Source organism: Ovis aries, chromosome 9, assembly GCF_016772045.2.
Source record: "Ovis aries strain OAR_USU_Benz2616 breed Rambouillet chromosome 9, ARS-UI_Ramb_v3.0, whole genome shotgun sequence".
NCBI classification, from domain to species: Eukaryota; Metazoa; Chordata; class Mammalia; order Artiodactyla; family Bovidae; genus Ovis; species Ovis aries.
Window position 1 is genome coordinate 47,530,528 of NC_056062.1, and position 22,338 is coordinate 47,552,865.

General features: G+C 42.7%; 1 long non-coding RNA gene across 4 annotated transcripts in view; it reads left to right on the forward strand.

Moving 5' to 3' along the window:
• Positions 1-22,338, forward strand: part of LOC132657216 (uncharacterized) — a 248,921-nt gene that overhangs the window by 24,915 nt on the left and 201,668 nt on the right. Inside the window, exons 4-5 of one of the 4 annotated variants that reach the window (XR_009595063.1) lie at positions 1,048-1,109; positions 8,546-8,568. The exons of 2 other annotated variants lie outside the window; for them this stretch is intronic. This is a non-coding gene — a long non-coding RNA (uncharacterized LOC132657216). The remainder of the gene's footprint in view (positions 1-1,047; positions 1,110-8,545; positions 8,569-22,338) is intronic. One more of the 4 variants, XR_009595061.1, reaches the window with a different exon arrangement.

Sequence of the window (22,338 nt, forward strand, 5' to 3'; positions counted from 1 at the left end):
AATACTTTCCAAGATTATTTCCTTGAAGACAAAATTTGTAAACAAATCAATATGTCACAGAATCTTATGTGAACTCAGAGAAGGCAGCATGAGCTATGTATGGAGAAGAAGATATTTAAATGTGATGTGGAAGTGTGCCCAGCTAACCAGAGGAAGATGGGGACCATCAGAGGAAGTGCCATGAATAGGAAGGACAGTACAACAACTACTAACTTAGTGTTTGAAACTCTTGGGCTTCCCCGGTGGCTCAGTGGTAAATAATCTGCCTGAAATGCAGGAGATGTGGAGACCTGGGTTTGATCCCTAGGATGGGAAGATCCCCTAGAAGAAATGGCAACCCACTCCAGTATTCTTGCCTGGGAAATCCCACGGACAGAGGAGCCTGATGGGCTATGGGGTTGCAAAAGAGTTGGACACAACTGAGTGACTAAGCATCAACAACATTGCAAAGGAAGCAAGGCATAGATGATATGGATTGGTTATGTGCTTTTTGATATGAGAGTTTTCAGGCCCTGTAGACAAAATAATTAACATAAAGGCAATAAATAATTATAGCATTAATTGGCTAAGGATAGTTCATGCAAATTGGAAGGAGTGGAGACTGATATTTATGAAGGATGTGAAAGAACCTGAGCCCTTACAGGCCAAAGGGTGGGGGAAGACTACTAAGGTACCAGACTTTGGGTAGGTGGATGGAGATGTCAGTGAGAAAATTCCACCTAAAAGAGTGAAATTGTTTCTTGAATAGGCCTCCAACTGGGGGCACATGCAGTGTAGAAAATAAAAGAAACAACGAACCAGGGAAATCAGACTCGATTAACCAGGTTACTTTCAGGGACTCGAACCAATCCAATAGGCATCTAGCTACCAAAAGAAAATGATCTGCTTCTCTGTTTCTTGGAGGCTTTTGCAGTGGAAAACAGATTTATGATTAAAACAAAACAAAACAAAACAGAACTGAAGCAGCTGTTTTTGTGGGTCTTAAACCCTGCAAGGGATATTTGTTTCCACATGGGTTAACTTATCTTTGTTTTTTTTTTAATAAAGCGATGGACTTGAGGAGACTTAGACACTAAGAAGGGTGTCCAGGGACCCTGCTTAAATGAATGGTGAGTCATGGTGGTAATAATAGATGGGGACAAGTGGATATAAGGTTCCAAAAACTTGGTTGAGGAACCTGTAATAATGGCTTTGTTCAAGGAATGCTACTGGAAGTTTCAGTGTCTTCAGTCTTGTTAAAACCAGACAGGCTTTACGCTGACAGTCCAGCCTGAACGGACGCGCCTCCTCCACTCAGCATCCGATTATGGGGCAAACAATTCTCTCTGAATGTCATGATGATCTATACCACAGTTGCTGGGTCATAGAACTTACATTCTATGAGACTGGAGGAGACATGTGGAAGAAAGCTATACTGTTTCAGCGGCCCAAGAGGAATGCCTGTTTGGAGAAAATTAGTATAATCCTGGGAGAAAAGTCAACCTATGGATTTTCTTACTTGATTCCAGTAACTTTTAGGTGATTCAGCACTGAGCAGGGTATGATCTCTGTTATGAGGAGCTCAAAGGACTGTGGTGAGTCCTCAACTAGCTTTGCTTGGAGGCTGTCTGGGGGTCATTCATAAATGCAGAATGAAAAGAATTAAAAAATAAAACCTCCTAGACAATAAGAAGCAAAGTAAATGAAAAATGTGATCAAAATAGTAACAAAGACTTTATTTAAAAGCTCAGCTGAATATAAATAGTATAAGAATGCCGGGGGGCCAGCATGAGGAACTCCGCCCATGGCAAAGGTCATGAGGAAGGAGGCTTGGCATACACAAAGGCGTGATCAAGCCTCAGGAAACCCCCTGTTCCCGAGCATCTAACCCCAAAACCAGAGTCTGTTTTATGGTCTCTCCTACACCTCTGACTTTACGGGGGGCTCTCCCCCATAACCATTTCTCTTAGAGAAGGAGTAAACGCACAGCTCCAAGGCAATAAAAATTCTTGGGCGTGACAAGTGTGTTTCAGCTTACGGACTCCTCTGAAGGTGATCTAGCCCACCTGTATAGGTTCCTCCGGCCACATGTGATTGTTTACAGCCTCCCAATCTGAGAGGCACAAGATGTTTTAGACTTACTAAAGGCAAATTCTTTTGGGGAGTTAGAAATTATTAGTATAATGGATTGGTTAGGAATTATATTGGTGAAGGGTTTTTCATTTGTTGTGTCAATAATTGTTGCTAATTCCCTGCTCTGGGTGGGACAAGGATGTCTCAGGTCAAACCTCTCTGCTGACAGACTAGCTTGTGCGACAGGATTATCCATACTGCTGCCACATGATTGTTTACTACCTCTTAACCATAAACAGCACAGAGAGTTTTGGATTACTTTGAGAGTCTTAATTAGCATAGGGCTTTTTCTTCTTGTTGAGTCAATGATTGCCGACAGGCCTCCATATCCTTAGGCACCTGGGAATATACTAATCAATGTATTTGGAATATAGCAAAGGAAATATAGTAGTTTTTGATGTTAGCAATACTAGACTTTTTGAGTTAATGGATTTTCTCTTTTGTAATAGATCACTGTACTTTGTTATAAATCACTGTGTCCTTGCTATGTAAGAATGTAACTTTATCATATCTTAAGACTAAATAGATCTTAAGGGGAGCATTGGTGAAAGGATTTTCAGTTGTTGGGCTGATGTTTGCTGCTAAATCTCCATGTTCCCTACTCTTATAATGAATATAACTAGCATATAGGATGAAATAAGTATTAACCTTTAAGCATATAGGAGAAATAAGTATTAACCTTTAAGATTAATCCTGTTAACCTTGGGTTACATAAATTCCTTTCTTGATTGTAACTCACTACACCCTCACCCTATAGGAATGCAACTTTATTTGGAGGGTGGTTCCTGGTTTAAGAGAAAACACCCTTGGGAAAAATAAGATTTTTGGTTATCAGAAAGAAAGGATCATAAAATGTCAGCAGGTCTCACTCATGGCCAGAAGATGATGTACCTTTTTTATACATTTATGTGAAGCACCTGATTTTGATAAAGGTCAGGACTGCTGACCCCCGCGTGACTCTGTATTCATCCCTATGTGTAACAAAAGGTATATAAGCAAACCCAAAAATAAAGAAATCGGATCAGTTTCCGGAAAGACTGATTCCCCATGTCACTTCTTTCTTGCTCCCGTTTTTTTGGCTGAATTCCCATCTGGAGCATGGATGCTATTCCACGTAATCCAAGTTATTCAGCCTCTTTTTCTCCACTAATCTTCCTACTACACTATCCATGTCTAATCTCTCTATCTGTGATTAAATATGTATTTTTCCAAAGACGCCGACTCCGTCCCCCCACCTTCGAATCACCCTGGATCCACCGGGGCTGAACCCCGGCATAAGAAGACTAATAGAAGAGTGAAAATGTGTCCGGTTAAGAAAGGTTGAAATATAATGTAAACCACAAAATAACGTCAAAGGTGAAAAAGTCAAACCAGACAATTAGAAAAATAATAAAACAAAATTTAAAAATATACACTGTTAAAAAGGATAAAAGTAGCCACATAAAAGGAAATTTAGGATGTTTTTCCAGGAGAATAGTCTGGAAGTGTATACAACTGCATGTTACATGTCATTATCTTTGGGTCAATGAGAGTATAGTTTTTAAAAATTATCCATTTTGCTTGTTTGTAAAATGTGATTTCTCTGAAATTATCCTTCACTGTATATGTAATTATAATTATAAGGAAAACTGGTTATGAAAAACATGAAGTTAAAATAAGTGGACAATATTTAGAAACCAAAAAAGCATTAAATTAGACAAAATGGTAAAAACCATAAGAGAAAGCAGGGAATAATGAATATTCCATAAACTGTACAAACCCAAAATTAAAATATTAAAAGAATTAAAAAGCGTACTATAAGCACATAAATATTTACAAAATTTAAGAGACTATGGGATTTTGGAAAAACACAAGATGAAAAGTCACAAAGAACTCTGGGGTTCAAGGCTCTTTTTTAGGGGCTAAGTTGGGGCACCCTCTTCAACCTGAGTTTCCCACATGGGTCCTTGGGGAGGAGGCCTCTGGGCAGAGAGAAAATCCCTGACCTCTCCATGTCTTCTTATGCTGAGGTTCCTGGCCCCTGTGACCTTTGGAAATAACCAACAAATGGTGTGGCAGACTCAGATTCCCCTTGCTCCATATATACACATAATAAAGCTATCAGGAGGGAAAGCACACTCAGTTTCTGAAAACGCCTTGAGCGAGGCAGCTTTGAGTCTGTGGCCATCTTTCACTGTCTTGGCAGTTTCATCTTGGCTTTGAGTGGCTGCTGCAGCATTTGGAGTCAGACACTGAACCATACACACCCCAAGAGAAGGAAAGAGAGAGGCACAAGAGAATGATTATGGATTAGGCATCCATACAGGCAGTGTATTGAGTTGGCCAAAAAGTTCGTTCAAGTTTTTCTGTTAAGATGGTATGGAAATAAACTTCCTGGCCAACCCAGTACTATTAATAGGACTTTCGCTGTGCTCTTTCTCTTTGAGACAAAGCTGGGTCCTGGGACCCTTCACTGCAGTGCTCATTGTTGTGTTAGTCACTCAGTCATGTCTTGACTCTTTTGTGACCCCATAAACTGTAGCCCACCAGGCTCCTCTGTCCATGGGATTTCCCAGGCAAGAATACTGGAGTGGGTTGCCATTTCTTTCTCTAGGGGATTTTCTTGTCCTAGGGATCAAACCCAGGTCTCCATATCTGCATTTCAGGCAGATTATATACCGCTGAGCCACCTGAGAAGCCCACTGCAGTGGTTGCACCTGGACAAATATCTCCTTGAGCAAGAGAATGCAAAGAAACTATAAGGAATTAAAGATAACCACGTGCATGTGCAATGGGGGCCAATTGTAAGATACAAAAAGGCCAAAACCCAACTGCCACTTGGAGGTGCCAGGAGAAAAAGCAAGGGCATGCGTGAATCTTGTAGACAGCACCTGCTGGGGTGGGCCGACCACCTAAGCCACCCTACTAGCCTGACCCACCGATCCGCCCCTGCTCTCACCCTATTTAAGGGACCAGTTTGCACCCCACCCTTAGAGAGCGAGCAAGGATGCCCTACATTAGCCCCTAAAAATGAGCCTTGAGCCCCAGAGTTCTTTGTGACTTTTCATCTTGTTTTTCCAAAATTCCTTAGTCTCTTAAATTTTGTAAATATTTATATGCTTGTAGTATGCTTTTTAATTCTTTTAATATTTTAATTTTGGGTTGTACAGTTTATGGAATATTCATTATTCTCTGCTTTCTCTGTCTTTTTTTATGGTTTTTACCATTTTGTCTAATTTAATGCTTTTTTGGTTTCTAAATGTTGTCCACTTATTTTCACTTCACGTTTTTCATGTTTTCCTCTCTCTTTCCTTCTCTTGGGGTGTGTATGGTTCAGTGTCTGACTCCAAATGCGGCAGCCACCACTCAAGGCCAAGATGAAACTGCCAAGACAGTGGAAGATGGCAGCAGACTCATAACTGCCTTGCTCAAGGCATTTTCAGAAACTGAGATTTTCATTTTCAGTTACTTGTTCTTCCTCCCTCTTGCTGTAGCTGGAATCCCAATGTAACAGGGCAGAACCTTTGTGTAGGGGTGTTGCTTATAAGCTTAAATTATACACAATGGCCCATCTCTGGGAACCTTGCTTCCCAGGTAATGAGCATTAAGTTAAAATACTTTTGTGTAGCTCACAGGGAGCATCTTGATCAGGCCCACCTATGAATGACTACTGCTGCTGCTGCTGCTGCTGCTGCTAAGTCGCTTCAGTCGTGTCCGACTCTGTGCGACCCCAGAGATGGCAGCCCACCAGGCTCCCCTGTCCCTGGGATTCTCCAGGCAAGAACACTGGAGTGGGTTGCCATTTCCTTCTCCAATGCATGAAAGCCAAAAGTGAAAGTGAAGTCGCTCAGTTGTGTCCGACTCCTAGCGACCCCATGGATTGCAGCCCACCAGGCTCCTCTGTCCATGGGGTTTTCCAGGCAAGAGTACTGGAGTGGGGTGCCGTTGCCTTCTCCGATGAATGACTATAGACAGATAGAAATTAACACATCCTCTCTGGAGGTGGGCAGAAACCAGGAAATGTTTGACTTTACTTCCTCCCCTTTTAGTAAGAATATGCCTGCAACGTGGGAGACCCAGGTTTGATCCCTAGTCAGGAAGATCCTCTGGAGAAGGGAATGGCAATCCACTCTAATATTCTTGCCTGGAGAATCCCATGGACAGAGGAGCCTGATGGGCTACAATCCATGGGGTCTCAAAGACTCAGACATGACTGAACAACTAACACACTTCCTGGTGGCTCAGCTGGTAAAGAATCCACCTGCAATATGAGAGACCTGGGTTCGATCCCTGGGTTGGGAAGATCCCCTGGAGAAGGGAACGGCTACCCACTCCAGTATTCTGGCCTGGAGAATTGTATGGACTGTATCATGGGGTTGAAAAGAGTTGGACATGACTGAGTGACTTTCACTTTCACTATAAAAGAAGCAAAATGGGTCTTTGGGTCATGAGTTTACTTTCTCAGTCAGCTGGTTTTCTGAATAAAGTCACTGTTTCTTGACCCCCAAATTTTGTCTATTTACTGGCCTGGTACATAGTACGAGCCTGGACTCAGTAATACCAATAAGGCTTTGCTGGAATTTTTCATCTGTTTCATCAATTTCTATTGAGTAAAGAGCCCAGGAATCCAGGTTGGTAACATTTTGATCTTCACTATATCTTAAAAAACTTTTTTTATCTTATATTGGAGTATAGTTGATTTACAATGTTGCCTTAGTTTTAAAAAAATTTTTAATTTATATTGGATTATAGTAGGCTCAGATGATAAAAGAATCTGCTTGCAATGAGGGAGACCCGGGTTGGATCTCTGGGTCAGGAAAATCCCCTGGAGAAGGAAATGGCAACCCACTCCAGTATTCTTGCCAGGAGAATCCCAAAGACAGAGGAGCCTGGAGGGCTACAGTCTATGGGGTCACAGAGTCAGACACAACTGAAGCAACTTAGCAGCAGCAGTATAGTTGATTTGCAATATTGTTTGTTTTTAGTCTTTATGAAATCTTATAAGGTAAATATTTTGATGCCAACTCTGCAGATGTTAAATCAGAGGTGTAGAGAGGTCACATCACTTGCTCAAGGCCGCATTCAGTAGCAGAACTCTGATTCTAAAACCCTGGGAGCTTTTAGCACACCCCACCACCTGAGAGTACTCCTCTCTAGATAAGGGGTTCCCAACCTCTGAGCCACAGATAGGTACCTCCTGTGAGATCAGCAGTGGCATTAGGTTAGAAATAAAGTGCACAATAAATATAATGTACTTGAATGATCCCAATCCTCCCCCCACACTCTTGGTCCATGGAAAAATTTTTTCCGATGTAATCTGTCCCTGGTGCCAAAAAGGCTGGGGACCACTGCTCTAGAGTAAGGAGGAAGCCAGTGAGAGTGGAGGATGACACTGAGGCCGAGCCAGAGCAGAGGGCATAAGAACACATCTTGGTTGTCCTGGTCCGTGTGGTGGCCAGGTTGAGAAGGCCCGAATGTCTCGGCTCTTCTCCTGCCAGTGAGGAGGCAGCCTCCAGCCACAGGGACATTGTGGAGGGACCAGAATCAGGCTGGCAGAGGTTCTCAAAGAGAGGCTGACAGACCAGCTGCACTGGCATCACCCGTAGGCTTGTCTGATATGCAGTCTCAGGCCCCACCCTGACCTACTGAGTTTGAATATGTTGGGATGGATACAAGAAATGAAATAAGCTCTTTCAGGTGATTTTCAAACAAAAGTGTAAGAACCACTGCTGTGCGGGACCAAGGAATTGAATGTGGGATTTGGAAGGAGGGAGCTTAGATGTTGGGCTTCTCCAGTGACTCAGGGGTAAAGAACCTGCCCACCAATGAAGGAGTCACAGGTTAGATCCCTGGCTCAGGAAGATCCCCTGGAGAAGGAAATGACACTCCACTCCAGTATTCTTGCCTGGAAAATTCCATGGACAGAGGGGCCTGGTGGGCTATAGTCCATGGGGTCACAAAAGAGTTGGACATGACTTAGCAACTGAACAACATCAGCTTAGGTGTTAGAAGAGAGGGTGGTAAGTGGATGAGGGCTCTGGGCTAAGTCTATAGGATGAAAGGTGGGATTTTGATGGGAAGGATAAGAAAAATTAGGCACTAGGACAATGGGATATGTCGTGGGGGTGGGGAATGGCCTATAGTTAAAATCAAGTGGAATCTCCTCTCATTACCAACAGCTGAGCAGCCTCCATCAGTCCTCCTCTCGCTGAGCCATGCTTACTAGGCTCAGGTGTTCCCACTTATCTCATGGGGTTGCTTTACGGCTGCAGAGCAAATCAATGTACATGTCCTTGACATACAGTCCATGCTCACAAACTAGTACTTGAACTTGGATTTAAATGGGGAGCTGAGCGGTGGAGCAGTAGAGTGACAGAGGGCTTCTTGTGTTTTCTCGGTGATTCTGGCCCACACGGCTGCTTCTGTCGTCAAAACGTTCCGTTCTGGCCTCCAGACAACCTGAAGTTACTGGGAAAGGTAAGTTCTCCACTTGGACTGATTTAAACAATGAAACAAGTATTTTGCCTGCCTTTTGTTGAGGCAAAAGCTAAGAACCTCCCCCAGAGATAAAAGGGACAGGTTTTGTTCAAATTGTACATTTTGAGCTGGGTGGAGAATGGAGCAAGGGGTTGGTGAATGCAGCCTCAGAAATGGGGAAGCATGTGCATGAGGAAAAATGTCAGGAGCTCAGAGGGAAAAGACCTGGATTTCAATCAACCCTGGTCTGTGACTTCACAACTGGGTGACCTCAGCAAATTTTTAATGTCTCTGAACTGTTGGTGGTTCTTCTTCTCTCTCTTTCTAAATAACTTATTTTGGCTGCACTGGGTCTCCATTGCTACTCAGGCCTTTCTCTAGCTTCGGAGAGCAGGGGCTACTCTCCAGCTGCAGGCGCTCAGGCTCCTCGTTGTTGCAGAACACAGGCTCTGGAGCTTTCGGGCCTCAGAAGTTGTGGCATGTGTGCTTGGTGGCTGCGTCGCTCTGGCTCAGTGGCCCCCCGCAGTGGGATCCTCCCGGACCAGGGATTGAACCCGTGTCGCCTGCATTTGCAGGTGGATTCTTACCACTAAGCCACCAGGAAAGCCCTGAACTGTAGGTTCTTGATTTCCAAAAGACAGCTATTTTGAGGATTGAAGAGAAGTGATAGCTGATAAGAAATGCTTCCTGAATCTCAGTTCTGTCTCAGCTTTTGCCCTGAATACAGTGAGGGGAGGGGAAGGGATTCCTGAGTGCGTCGTCCTCTGCAAGCTTTGTTAACACAGGCCCTTTTTAGAAGCCATGTCTTTAATGATCCCTTAAGTGTTTACTTGACACAGTTCGTCCCCTTCACTTGTCAGTCCTTCCCCTTCCCGTCTTCACTGGGCTGGGGAGACTGTTTGCCAAGCCAGCTGATCACTTTCTCTAAGCAACAGAGGACATTTCAAACCTTGTCTTCTGTCCTCATTCCCAAGTCAGGGCAGCACTTTCCGGTTCTTGGCATCTTGTGTTTGGATTTGGGACTGGGTTCCCTTTCTGGCCAGTGTGAGTAAGACTAAGACAAGAAGCAGCTGGGAGGCAACATTGTTTCATGGGCACTGATTTTATTGTAAGGCCAGGGGGATGGCGAAGTGGGGGATGGTTTTAGTTTCTGTAATAGCCTCCTCTAGAAGGATGGCAGGAGGGAAGGAAAAATCAAACAGTTGATCTGTACTCTTGCCCGGGGCTCCATAATTTGCCTTTTACTTTCTGCATTTTCATATTTGAGTCTGAAAAGCAGAGGGACCCAAACAATGAGCAACAGATGTCCTGGTGCAATCCGCACGGTACATGAATTCAGTTAGCATGCAAATTGTCATCCTTGGGCGATTCCTGGGGACTGCTGAAAAGACAACAGTCTTGCTTTGCAAAATAGATAGAGGGCATGATTAAAATGTCTGGATCCAATCATATGTTTAATTACAATCCTTTTTTTAAAATCTCAACTACAATGACTGGTAGCTATTATGACACAATATTGAAAATGTGTATGACGCATGGTGGCACTTGGAAGGCTGATCGGTGGTCTGTGTTTGATCAAAATGATCAAAGCTCCTTGCCATGGAGAGCCCCTCTCCTTCTCTCTCGTCTGATCTACTTAGACGAGCAAAATATGATTTACAGGAGACAGTTTATGTGATTTTCATTCCCCTAGAGCAGGGGCATAATTTTTGCATCACCATTTTCTCTTAGAAACAATGGGAGCTTGACAATGCTTATAAACACACAGTAACAGACCCTGCTCATGGTTGTCTGCAAGGCATCTCTCCTGCTTCAGCTCTCTCATTGACTTTCAAATGTTCGAACACTTGAATTTTATTATTGGTATGATCAGGAAAAAGACCAAAAGAAAATGAAAGTGCTAAGAGAAGGAACTCTTATTTCACCCTATCCATACAATCTGATTATATTTGGGGGACTTCAGAGAAAACTGAATTTCTCATCAGATGATGTGTTCAGCCTGAGGTTTAACTACTTGGTTAAGGATGAGGACTGAATTTCACTGTGTAAGTTGTGGAAGTGGCATCAGCTAAAGCTGCCTTGTGTCTGTTATGAAAAAGAATTTATATTGGAATTTTTTTTCTGTACTTCAGTTGATTCTGAAAGGTGGAGAAATAAGGCATATAATATGCTTCATTAAGTGGTGCTAGTGGTAAAGAACCTACCTGCCAAGGCAGGAGACATAAGAGTCACAGGTTTGATCCCTGGGTGAGTAAGATTTCCTGGTGAAGGGTGTGGCAACCCACTCCAGTATTCTTGCCTGGAGAATTCCCCATGGACAGAGGAGACTGGTGGGCTCCAGTCCATGGGGTTGCAAAGAGCTGGGCACACAGAAGTGGCTTAACACGCACACAAGCCATCGCTATAGTCAGTCTTATTTGAGGAAGAAACAGAGATAAAGAGATGAATAGAGAGGCAATAGAGATAGGGAGTTGGAGAGGGAGAGAGGAAAAAGGCTTGGGGAGGAGGGTGGCTAAAGAAAAAGAAATGGTTAGAACCTGTAGTCTTTTTATCAGCTGCGTCCTGTTACTATAGATTCCCAAGGAAGGGGGTGGGGGTGCATTCCAGGCTAAAAGCTGTTTACTGTCATAAGGCTTTGGTTCCAAACTCTTTTGTTCAAATTCTAGCTACAATAGCTGAGACAGACTCTGGGTGAATTGCAAACACTGATTTTTTTGGTTTTGTTTTATTTTTAAATCTGAAACCCAAGGTCTACCCTAAAGGCATGCTGAATGACCTATTTAGCTTTTACCCTAATTCAGCACTTTAGATCCTGTACCCATAGCTAATATTTATTGAGGTCTTACCTTATGCCAGGCATTGTGTTGCTAAGCCTGAGAGAGGTTTCTCATTTAGTCCTCATAAAACTCCCCTTGGAAGTATAATTTTTTCAATGATTCAAGTGAAGAAAGCGAGGAACTTGCCCTTGGTTAGGGCTCAGAACCTGGGGGTGTAACTACTATTTGGTACAGTGTAAGTATATGCAGATGAGGAAAAAGATAAACCTAAGGGAAAGACTGAAAAAGGCAATAGGTGAAAAAAGGTAATGTGTACTGCCATAGAGTCTTATTATATCACTGTTGTAGAAATTCTATTCCTTAAGCATTGGAACCAATTCTATTCCAGTCTCTGCTTATGTTCAATCTCACTCTCCTCTTTGGGAGAAGGATGGAGGTGGGGGTGTAAGATGCTTCCTGTCGTGAAGTGAGTGCTTTTGGACAGGGTGGAAGGTTGAAGTTTGAGTAGTTGGAGCAGAACTTGAGCTGGTCTTGGAGAAGTTATCTGGGTCAATAATGAGGAGTGTATGCTCCACTTGTGTAGGAAGGTAATTAGAAGGAGGGGAGGAGATGGTGTGACTTTTCATGAAGGATGGGGTCCAGGGTGGAATTCTGCAGGGCCACAAGATCATTCAGCAGACGTGGATGGCTTGTTTTGGGGGAGATGAGGGTTGCGATGGAGGGTCTTATATCAGGTTCCCTTAACTCCTTAAGTTGCAGGAGTTCCCCTTCCCCCTCTTGTGATCTGATAGTGGTTGAACAAGACTGGGTACTGTGACCATGTGGCCTGGAGTGAGCTCTCATTCAATCCCACAGTGGGAAAGATACCAAGATTGGCACAGGGGCAGAAAAGAACCTGGGCTTCCCATAATTTGATCCCACGATTGTCTGATTTTCACGAAAGCCTGCAGGGTTGCTATTGAGCAGAAGTGTTAATAGATCATAAGAAACTGAAAGTTGCTCAGTCATGTCTGATTCTGTGACCCCATGGACTATACAGTCCATGGAATTCTCCAGGCCAGAATACTGGAGTGGGTAGCCTATCCCTTCTACAGCAGATCTTCCCGACACAGGAATCGAACTGGAGTCTCCTGCGTTGCAGGCAGATTCTTTACCAGCTGAGCTACCAGGGAAGCCCATAATATATCATAAAGGAGCTTCAAAGAAGATAACCTGGACCTCCCTGGTGGTGCAGTGGTTAAGAATCCACCTGCCAATGCAGGGGACACAGGTTTGACCCCTGGTCCGCGAAGATTCCACATGCTGCAGGCAACTAAGCCCATGTGCCACAGCTCTTGAACGCTTGAGTTGCAACTACTGAAGCCCATGAGTCTAGAGGGTGTGCTCTGCAACTAGGGAAGCCACTGCAGAGAGAAGCTTGCACACAGCAACTAGAGAGTAGTTCCTGCTTGCCACTAGAGGAAGCTCATGTGCAGCAACAAAGACCCTAGCACGGTCAAAAACTAAATTATTTAACAAAAGACAACCTGCAAAAATTAATGTTGAAAAAGTGGCAGAATGTCTTGATCCTCACAGCTTCATGGATGTGTTAAAGAATATAGCTAATTTTATTTCCTGCGGAATACTTCCCTGTTTTGTTCATTGCTTTTCTTGATGCCATGTTGGGAATGGTCACTAAACATCAATCCTGTGTGTCATGAGCCCGTTGAATGTTTGAAGGGACTCGCAAAGAATTCTCCAGAGCAGTTTACATCTAGTCCCTGACTCTGTGCCCTCCAGTTGCAGCTACCTTGTGATTAGGAGCAAGACTTATAATTTAATGGTGCTTTACACTTTATGAGAGTGTGCCATCTGTGTGTGTAACCAAATATTCTGCCATCTATGGGGTCGCACAGAGTTGGACACGACTGAAGTGACTTAGCAGCAGCAGCAGCAGCAGCAGCAGCAGCAGCCCATCATAGTCAGACTCAGTTTTGTGTGGTTTTCCAGGGCTGGAGATGGATCAGCCCTGCTCATCACCTCACATTCTCCTGCATCTCTCCAGTAAAGCTTTGGGACTTCGGGCTCCAGGTTGTTCCGTGACTCTGGAGTTTTCACAAGTCCTAGCTCCTTCCGTGGGAGTTGATCTTCCCAGCACAGTGAGAGAAGCATCTGTTCCCCTTGGGGTTCATCTAGAACCTTTTCCAAAGGAAGCCTAAACATGTTCCTGGTTGAGAAAACTTAACACTCAAAACGTTTAATTTCGTTCACATTTTAAAACTCTAACATACTATATTATCATCATCTTGGTTTTCTGTGGCTGCTGTAACAAATTGCCACAAGCTGGGTGACTGATAATAGAAATTTACTCTCTCTGTTATGGAGGCCAGAAAACAGAAATCGAAGGACCCTAGAGAGACTTCTTCCTGGCCTCTTCCAGTGGCTCCAAGCCTTCTTTGGCTTGAGGCTACATCATGCCAGTTTTTGCCTTTGTTTTCACAGGACCTTCTCCTCTCTGGGTGTGTGCTTTTTCTTTTTCTGTCTCCATCTGTCACTGGGTTTGTTACCGAAAGGTATCTAATGGGATTTGGCTGCTCGCCGCTCAAAAGCCAGTAAACAGCCCAGGTTGGTGGAAAGGAAAATTGCTTTATTTCAGATGCTGGCAACAGCTGGAGGGTGGGGATAGGGGAGGCAGATATCCGTCTAAAGGCTGACTGCCCCCAACCCCCCAATGGCAATCAGTGGCGACAAGAGCTTTTATAGACAGGAGTGAAGGCGTTGGTGGTGGGGGCAGCTCGTGCAGAAACAGCACAGTCAGCTCTGACAGTCCTCTTCATTCATATTGGTCATTGGTGGTCTGACCAGCGTCATCTTGGTTGCTGTGCAGCTGCTGCTAAGTCACTTCAGTTGTGTCCGACTCTGTGCAACCCCATAGACGGCAACCCACCAGGCTCCCCCATCCCTGGGATTCTCCAGGCAAGAACACTGGAGTGGGTTGCCATTTCCTTCTCCAATGCATGAAAGTGAAAAGTGAAAGTGAAATTGCTCAGTCGTGTCCGACCCTCAGGGACCCCATGGACTGCAGCCTTCCAGGCTCCCCCACCCATGGGATTCTCCAGGCAAGAGTACTGGAGTGGAGTGCCATTGCCTTCTCCATCTTGGTTGCTTTAGGTACAGTTAATCTTCAGTTCCAGGGTCCATTTGTTTGAGTCTAATTCTTAGAATTGTGCATCTTATGTCATGGGTACAGTCTGGTCATCATGTAGTTAAATTCTTCCACCTGGTGTTTACTAAGAGAGCTCACAGGATGTGTCTTAGAACAAAATCTATAGCCCTTGAGAAAGAACTAAAGGTCCTTGACTGTGCTTAATGACTACATCATTATTGTTTGCTCTCCTTGGACTGTTTTCCTGTTTCTGCATTTCCCATTTCTCTGATTAAACTTACTCTTTACCTACAGTTTTTTTTACAGACAAAAGGCAGACACAGGACGTGGCAGGGGGCAAGGACTATAGGGTCTTGCTTCATTTCAGATTTAGTTCCCAATGCGAGTCTGAGTGAACTCCGGGAGTTGGTGATGGACAGGGAGGCCTGGCGTGCTGCGATTCATGGGGTCACAAAGAGTTGGAAACGACTGAACTGAACTGAACTGAACTGGATAATCCAAGATCATCCAGGATATATCTCCAGCAGATCTTCCCGACCCAGGAATCGAACCGGAGTCTCCTGCATTGCAGGTGGATTCTTTTGCCAGCTGAGCTATGAGGGAACCCCTAATCTCATTTCAAGGTTCTGCAAAGTATCTTTCAGGTGTTAGCACATGAACCTATCTTTTGGGGAGACCGTTATTGAGTCCATTGTAATCATGTTCTCTAAATAAGCTGCCTTGAGAAAATGTTATATTCAACAATTGTAATGATGTAGCAAATGTTTAAAGATATTTCACTTTTAATTTTTAAGATGTGGAGTGATTAAAGAATTTGCCTGGTCAGAGATTAGGAAAGATATTTTTATTTTCATTGGGTTTGAAACCTGGGACTGCTAATTACCAGCTGCAGACAGGTCTCTGCTTGTCATGGGAGCTGATCATTTTGGAGATTGGGAGGATAAAACACCACGTGACTCTCTTTGTCAGTTGAGTGGGATGCAGACATAGGCAGAGCAATTTGCTGTTAGACGGATACAACTTATGGAGTGTTTCCCTTTTAGGGGCCATGCTACAAAGATGCTTTAGGGTCCTTGTAACCACCCAGGTTTGCGTCATACCACTTGAATGAAATACTTTTAGTATGAAGCAAATAACTTTGAGTTAGGATTTCTTTATAAAAGATATACATAGACTTGTACTTGATCAAAAAACATCTAATAGTTAGGTGTTCCATAATGAAAAAAGACTCTTTCGTTGCATTTCTTGGCACATACTTTTGGCTTCGGAAATAGCTGTGTCTTGGTTTGGTCATCTGCACTGTGCCTTCTATCATTTGGCACTTCCAGCCTGTAGTAACTAAAAGGAATCAGCAGTTTATGAGAGCATGACAGACTAATGGGAGGGTAGATTTGGTCAGATAAACACATTTGACTGCAAAGTTTTTACCATGCCAAATCATACACCAGAGAAATCTTATTGCATAGCGATCATCCTTAAAGTGCTAAGACCACATTTTCAAAGCTATTTGTTTTAACACTGTCTCATTAGCTGATCTAAAAAACCTTAAAACTTTTGAGTCATTATTTTATCTTACAAATGTTAAGTATTCTTTGTAGACAGGAATTGTCTGCTAAAGTAATATTTGACATCTACTGAATCAAAAATACTTTACAGTGAAAGGCTGACATCTGTTTACTATATAAAAAAGGGTGCTGTGTATTTTTACTAGAAGAATTTTCCTTTAATAAGGCAGCCAAAAGCCATCTACACACACCAAACCAATTTACAGCCAAACCGGTTGAATACCAACACAGTATCATGGATGCTTAGCGATCCATTTTTTTCAGTATTACTCTGATTTGGTATTGAGTTTGTATAGGAGAGATGCTTCTTTTTTTTTTTTTTTTTTTTTTTTTTGAGTGAAAGGAGAGAATAGCAATAAAAAGGTCTGCGTTAATTATTCATTTGGTGAGCTTTAATCTCTTCCGTACTCTCAACTTTGATTTCATTATAATGGTAGTTGATCTTCCTTATTTAAGATCAAACTACCACTGAGTTCTTTTTCAATTTTTTAATCAAGCAGTAGCAAACAGTCTGTACATTTGGCCAGTTCTACCTGAGATCTAAGTCACTGCAATTAGGAAGAGACCAGACAGAAGGCAGTCAACTTGGTGGAGTTTAAATCTGTGTGTAATCTCATACAGGTGTTGCTTCCTGTGCTCTGGAAAAATCCCTCATCACAAAACAGGCCAACTGAGCCACACCTGGGTTTAAGCAGAACATCTGGACCCACTCTTTGCTACTCACTCATGTTCTTCAAATCTTCCCAAAACAAATGGCGCTTTAGCTCAAGTCTGACACCAGAGATTTGTAAACCCTATGTGCACTGCCAAATCCAGTTTGATACAAAACACAGCTACTTTTCTTGAACCAAGTATGTTACAGATATGATACCCCTATCATATATTTCAATTAGCCAAGCCTCAAATAATTTATGGGGGTCGTTTCTACCACTAGTAATAAATTTCATAATGGTATTAACAATTAGAGAATTTTTAAGGAAACTTGAAGTCCAACAACTATTAAATGCCCAAGCATTCATTGGTTATATGCTCTTTGTTTTCTAGTCATACAATCATTGGAAAATCCTGAAAAGTAAATAGGGGTTTAATTATAATTAATGAAATGCCAGTTTCAGTGGGTCCTGGTTTTCTTAAGAAAAATCATCTATCAAACTCCTAAATGTCTATTTTTTACTTAATGGAGCAGCTTAATTTTTTGATGTACAAATCTGGAGGTTTTATAATTAAAAATATGTATTACAGGTATACTGTGGGCTTAGCGTTATGCTGAAATTTACTGATTATGCTGTGATTTACTGAATTATGTTGAATTTACTGATCTAGCAAACTTTTGGTGTAATTTGTATGGCCTTAAATAGGGTCTTTCAGTAAGGGCTTTATGTGGAATTTTGGCTCAGATGGTTACTAGTGAGTTTGGATGGTCAGGATGAAGAATGAATGGTATGGAGTAGGTATACCTTTTCTGGCTCCCATAAATGATGCAGAAACAGTGGGGATTATGTGGAGATCATCAATATATGTGTACATTTTTGATAAACACACTTAAATACATCTTCCAGTGTTAACATTTTGAACTGATATTCAGTTCATTACAATGAGTTTGGTACACTTGTAATGCTATCCTGTATATAGTTTGAATTCCTTGGTTTCAGTAGGTATTAGCCAGTGTTAGTCAAAATCACTATCTCCAAGAAGGCTTGGAAGTGAAGAGGTAGGAGGGGTTAGGGATCAAGGGCATGGTGGGATGGAGGGAATGATGGGGAAGGAGAGGATTGCTAGTTTAGCAGGAAGGACCAAATGATACCTTATATTCCTGAAGGATAGAGATTGAGAGAGAGGGTACCTTTGGAATTCAGAGCAACTTGGATCCGATTCAGATCCTCCCAGTGTAGGGCTAATGGGAGAGCTCCCTGAAGAGAAGGTGTATATGCCTTGACTTGGTAGTGATGCCACTTGGCACTGAATCAGACTTAATGCCTCTTAGCCTTGGAGCCCAGTCACTCAAATAATGAAAGCACTGAAAGTTCCAAAAGTTCTCTGCAACATGATTTGTTTTTGATTGATTGGATGCAGGCTTACGATAGTAAATGTATGAACTAACTAGGACTTCAGGCTTGAGAATTCTCAAGTTGGTAATTTTTGTGAGATATTCTTTGAAAACCTTTGAAGCTGTAATCATTTCCCCCCCTCTGAACCTCATGTTTTTTGACGTGAATAGATAAACTACCCATCTCAAAGTTTAAGTTTTCTTGGATCAGCTTCTTATATCCAGAAGCAGTGAAGTTGAAAGGACTGCAGAGGGCGCAGGGAGTGGGGGAGGAGAGCAAAAGTTTTATGTAGAGACATGCAGACAAAGCGTGAGTGTGCAGAATGAAAGCTCGAGTATTCTAGAAAGTACGCAGAAGGTTGGCCTTTGTAAGATGACCAAGAAATGCAAAGGACTAGTAAATGGCAACCCACTCCAGTGTTCTTGCCTGGAGAATCCCAGGGATGGGGGAACCTGGTGGGCTGCCGTGTATGGGGTCACACAGAGTCGGACATGACTGAAGTGACTTAGCAGCAGCAGCAGCAGTAAAAGAAGCGATTGCTTGAAGCTCACACTTTGGAGAGAAATGGCTTTTACAAGAGGAAGATGTGATAGACTACAGCATGGGATCCCTGCCTTAAAATTGTGTGAGGGTCAAAGAATTTTTGGCAGGGAGAAAGAAGTTCCGAAACAGATACCCAATGGAGAGGCCATGGGAACTTCCAAAGACATAAAGTCAGCAGAGTAACCCAGGTTATAAATAATGGGGGTAACACATTGTCCTAGAGGAAGAAATGAGTTTTGTGAAGGCAGAGACCATGGCAGGCAATATTTCTTTTCCCAGCTCCAGCACAAGGCCTGGCACACAGCAGGTAAGCAGTGCTTGAAGAATGAATGGGGCTGGGGACTATAAAGGTATAAAATTGGGCAAAATCAGCAAGGATGGGAAAGTATTTGTTAGGCATTAGGATAAAAACAAAGAAAAAGAAGATGGTCTTCTGAATAAAAGAAACTATGTGTGCTAAGTTGCTTCAGTCATGTCTCAACTTTTGCGACCCTATGGACTGTAGCCCACCAGCCTCCTCTGTCCATGGGATTCTCCAGGCAAGAATACTGGAGTGGGTTGCCATGCCCTCCTCCAGGGGATCTTCCTGACCCAGGGATGGATCCTGGGTGTCTCCTGCTTTGGAAGGTGGATTCTTTACCACTAGGAAGCCCAAAAGAAATTGTAAAGGATAGTGCAAATTTGTTGGAAAATTAAGCCTGAACTCTTTTTTGGGAAATGTCTAAGTTTCAGATCATGTTTTCCAATCAAAACATACCTACTTGAGAATATAAACTCAAGATAAAATTCAGTGTCCCTGTCAGATAGTTTAGCTGAATATCATTCAGATCTGTGATTGATAGCTACATTCCATGTGTTTCTACAGCCCAAGAGGAAGGTGCTTATCTATTATCCCTAACATCTCGCTGCTTAGTAGTAGCTAGTTGATTCCAAGTTTGTTAAACACCTGAAGTATTTTGGTGAGGCTATGTAATGCTTTTCCATTCGCGTTCTAAAAATGTGTTCAGTCATGTCCCACTCTTTGTGACCCCATGGACTGCAGCACACCAGGATTCCCTGTCCTTCGCCATCTCCCAGAGTTTGCTCAAATTCATGTCCATTGTATTGGTGATGCTATCTAACCATCTCATCCTCTGCTTTCTCTCTCACGTTCTAAAAATGAGAATGCACACACACACACAAACATACACGTATAATTATTTCCTACCTAAGATCCAAGAGAGAAATACATTCTTCTTTTATTTAATTATAACCTATTCCTCCAAGTGCTGTCAATAAGGTATTTTATAGACGGGGACAAATAAAGGAGGACTTGATTGGTTAAGAGACTTGAGTCTGGGACTTCCCTGGTGATTAATTGGATAAGAATCCTCTTCCAACATAGGGGATGTGGGTTCGATCTCTGGTTGGGGAACCAAGATGCCAAATGCCACGTGGTGTGATCAAAAACTAAACAATAATTTAAAGAATTAAAACCCTGGGTCTATAGAATTTTAGTGAAATCCTTAGAAATGATTCTCCATCATCTTAATTCAGGAGACAAGCAGGACAAAGAGCCTGAAATGAAATGCTAAGGAAATCCAGCTCTTAATTTTGGTATTCACTGCAAGGATTGAGCTACAGGTATTATGAAGACCAAAACATTCAGGGTGACAGTCTTTATTCCTTCACAAGCCATATGGGAGGCTGCCTGAGAGATTTTCCTCCCTTGTGTGGCTGGTGGAGGTTCACGCCTGCGAGTAGGTTGAGTAGCTGCCTCTGCATGCTGGATCCAATAAAGAGATCAACCTCTTCACTTTCCCGCAGAGTCTTAGGTGGAACAGAGGTTGGTCTCAGAGTGATTCTTCTATGTTTTTGTTAAATCTCTGAGGTTGAGGTTGATTAACTTTTAGATGAAGCCACACTCTGAAATGAAGTTGAAAATGTCTTAACCTTCGAATAGGAATGGAATTCTCCCCAGTCATTACTAGCATCCACTGATGTTACAAATTTGTGGACGGATGTTATCCATTAAGGTGAAAGCAGAAAGAGGCTGTAAAGTTGACTTAGAAGGCTAAGTACTTTACCTTCAGGGAAGTGCATATGAAAATCTGTGCTGAACTGAATATATAGTCAAAACTTTGAACACCTGGTTCTTAACTGGCCAGGCAAAGTCATATAAAATACTGACATACCTTCTACTTACTGTTATTTTGATCTTCAGGCAGGTTACTCTTTTTATTATGGCTGCTTAGGAATTTAGCCTCAGTGATAGGTCAACCCAGACGGCAGATATTGAATGCCAACCATGTGTTGGCACAAAGCCTGGATGAAGTCTAGTCCTAGGTCCAGACTAGATTTCTCAGGACCTGGTTGGTCTAATTTTAGCCTGGGCAAATGGAAGTAATGGTTAAGTTCTTTAGTTCTTAACACTTTTTCTTGGTGATGTGACAAGTTGACATTTTTCAGAGAGCTCAAAGTCTGCAAGGCACTGCATGCCTGGCTTGGTTAGCTGGGCTGGTTGGAAACATGGCAGTAATGAGGCCAAGGTTCCATTCTCATCTGGTCCACGTTGCTTTGAAGGTGAAAAACAATTCCCTAGCCACAGGCTGTATCTCTAACACTGCCTAGCTTCTTGATTTGCCAATAATCGCCATGGTTCAGAAGGAGGACTACTATAGAGAGAGTGGTGTTCAGGGAAAATCCTCTATCATTCCTGGAAAAATAATTGAAAGTGCATGTACTGTGATGACAACTCAGTAGCATCATTTCTATCCCTGAACAGCCTCGTTAAGGTGACCACACATGAGAGAGTGGAACCTGAGACTACCTTCATAAAAATTAAATTTCCATGTGTGTGTTGAAATATATGAGCTTCCCAGATGACACTAGTGGTAAAGAACCCACCTGTCAATGCAGGAGACATAAGACATCTTCCCTGGGTTGGGAAGATCCCCTGGAGGAGGAAATGGCAACCCACTTCAGCATTCTGGTCTGGAAAATCCCATGGACAGAGGAGCCTGCTGGGCTACAGTCCATGGAGTCACCAAGAGTTAGACATGACTGGAGCAACTTAGCACAACACAGCATTAGAATGATGGAAAAGAATAGTGAATTTTTGTTGAGCATTTCCTGCCTATCTGGTATTCTAAGCTTTTCCACCTGTGTTAACCTATATAATCTTCACAATAGCTGTATGAAGTAGTCTCAGTAGCCCTATTTTATCCATAGGGAAATGGAGCATACAGACCATCATCCACTGATTCCAGGGGCAGATGACAGGCTTGCTCCAGGTCTTTTATATCCACCACTGCACTCCACTTGAGCACTGCCTGGAGGGGGAATGCATTAGCTTGCCAGTCGGCTCTCAGATAGGTGAGAGCTATCCAAGGACTAATCTTGGTTCACTGGTGAATGGGAGCTACCTAATGGTCTTTGATTTTATTGCTGAACTACCAAGTCTACCAATTAGCTAAAATTAGTCCATGAAATTTTCATTCTTTCCACACCTGTGACATGTTAAATTAAGAAAATGTGCACTTGAATGTTTCTTTGCAAATATCTTTGGGTGTTTTTGAAAAAGCCTTCCAAATTGAAAGGTATCTGTACTATCCATCCAATAAAACATCCCTTAAATTACTGCATGGAATAGAACTAGACATTCAAAAATCAAAGACATGACCCTCTGCTGCTTTCCTCCTGTCAGCCTCACA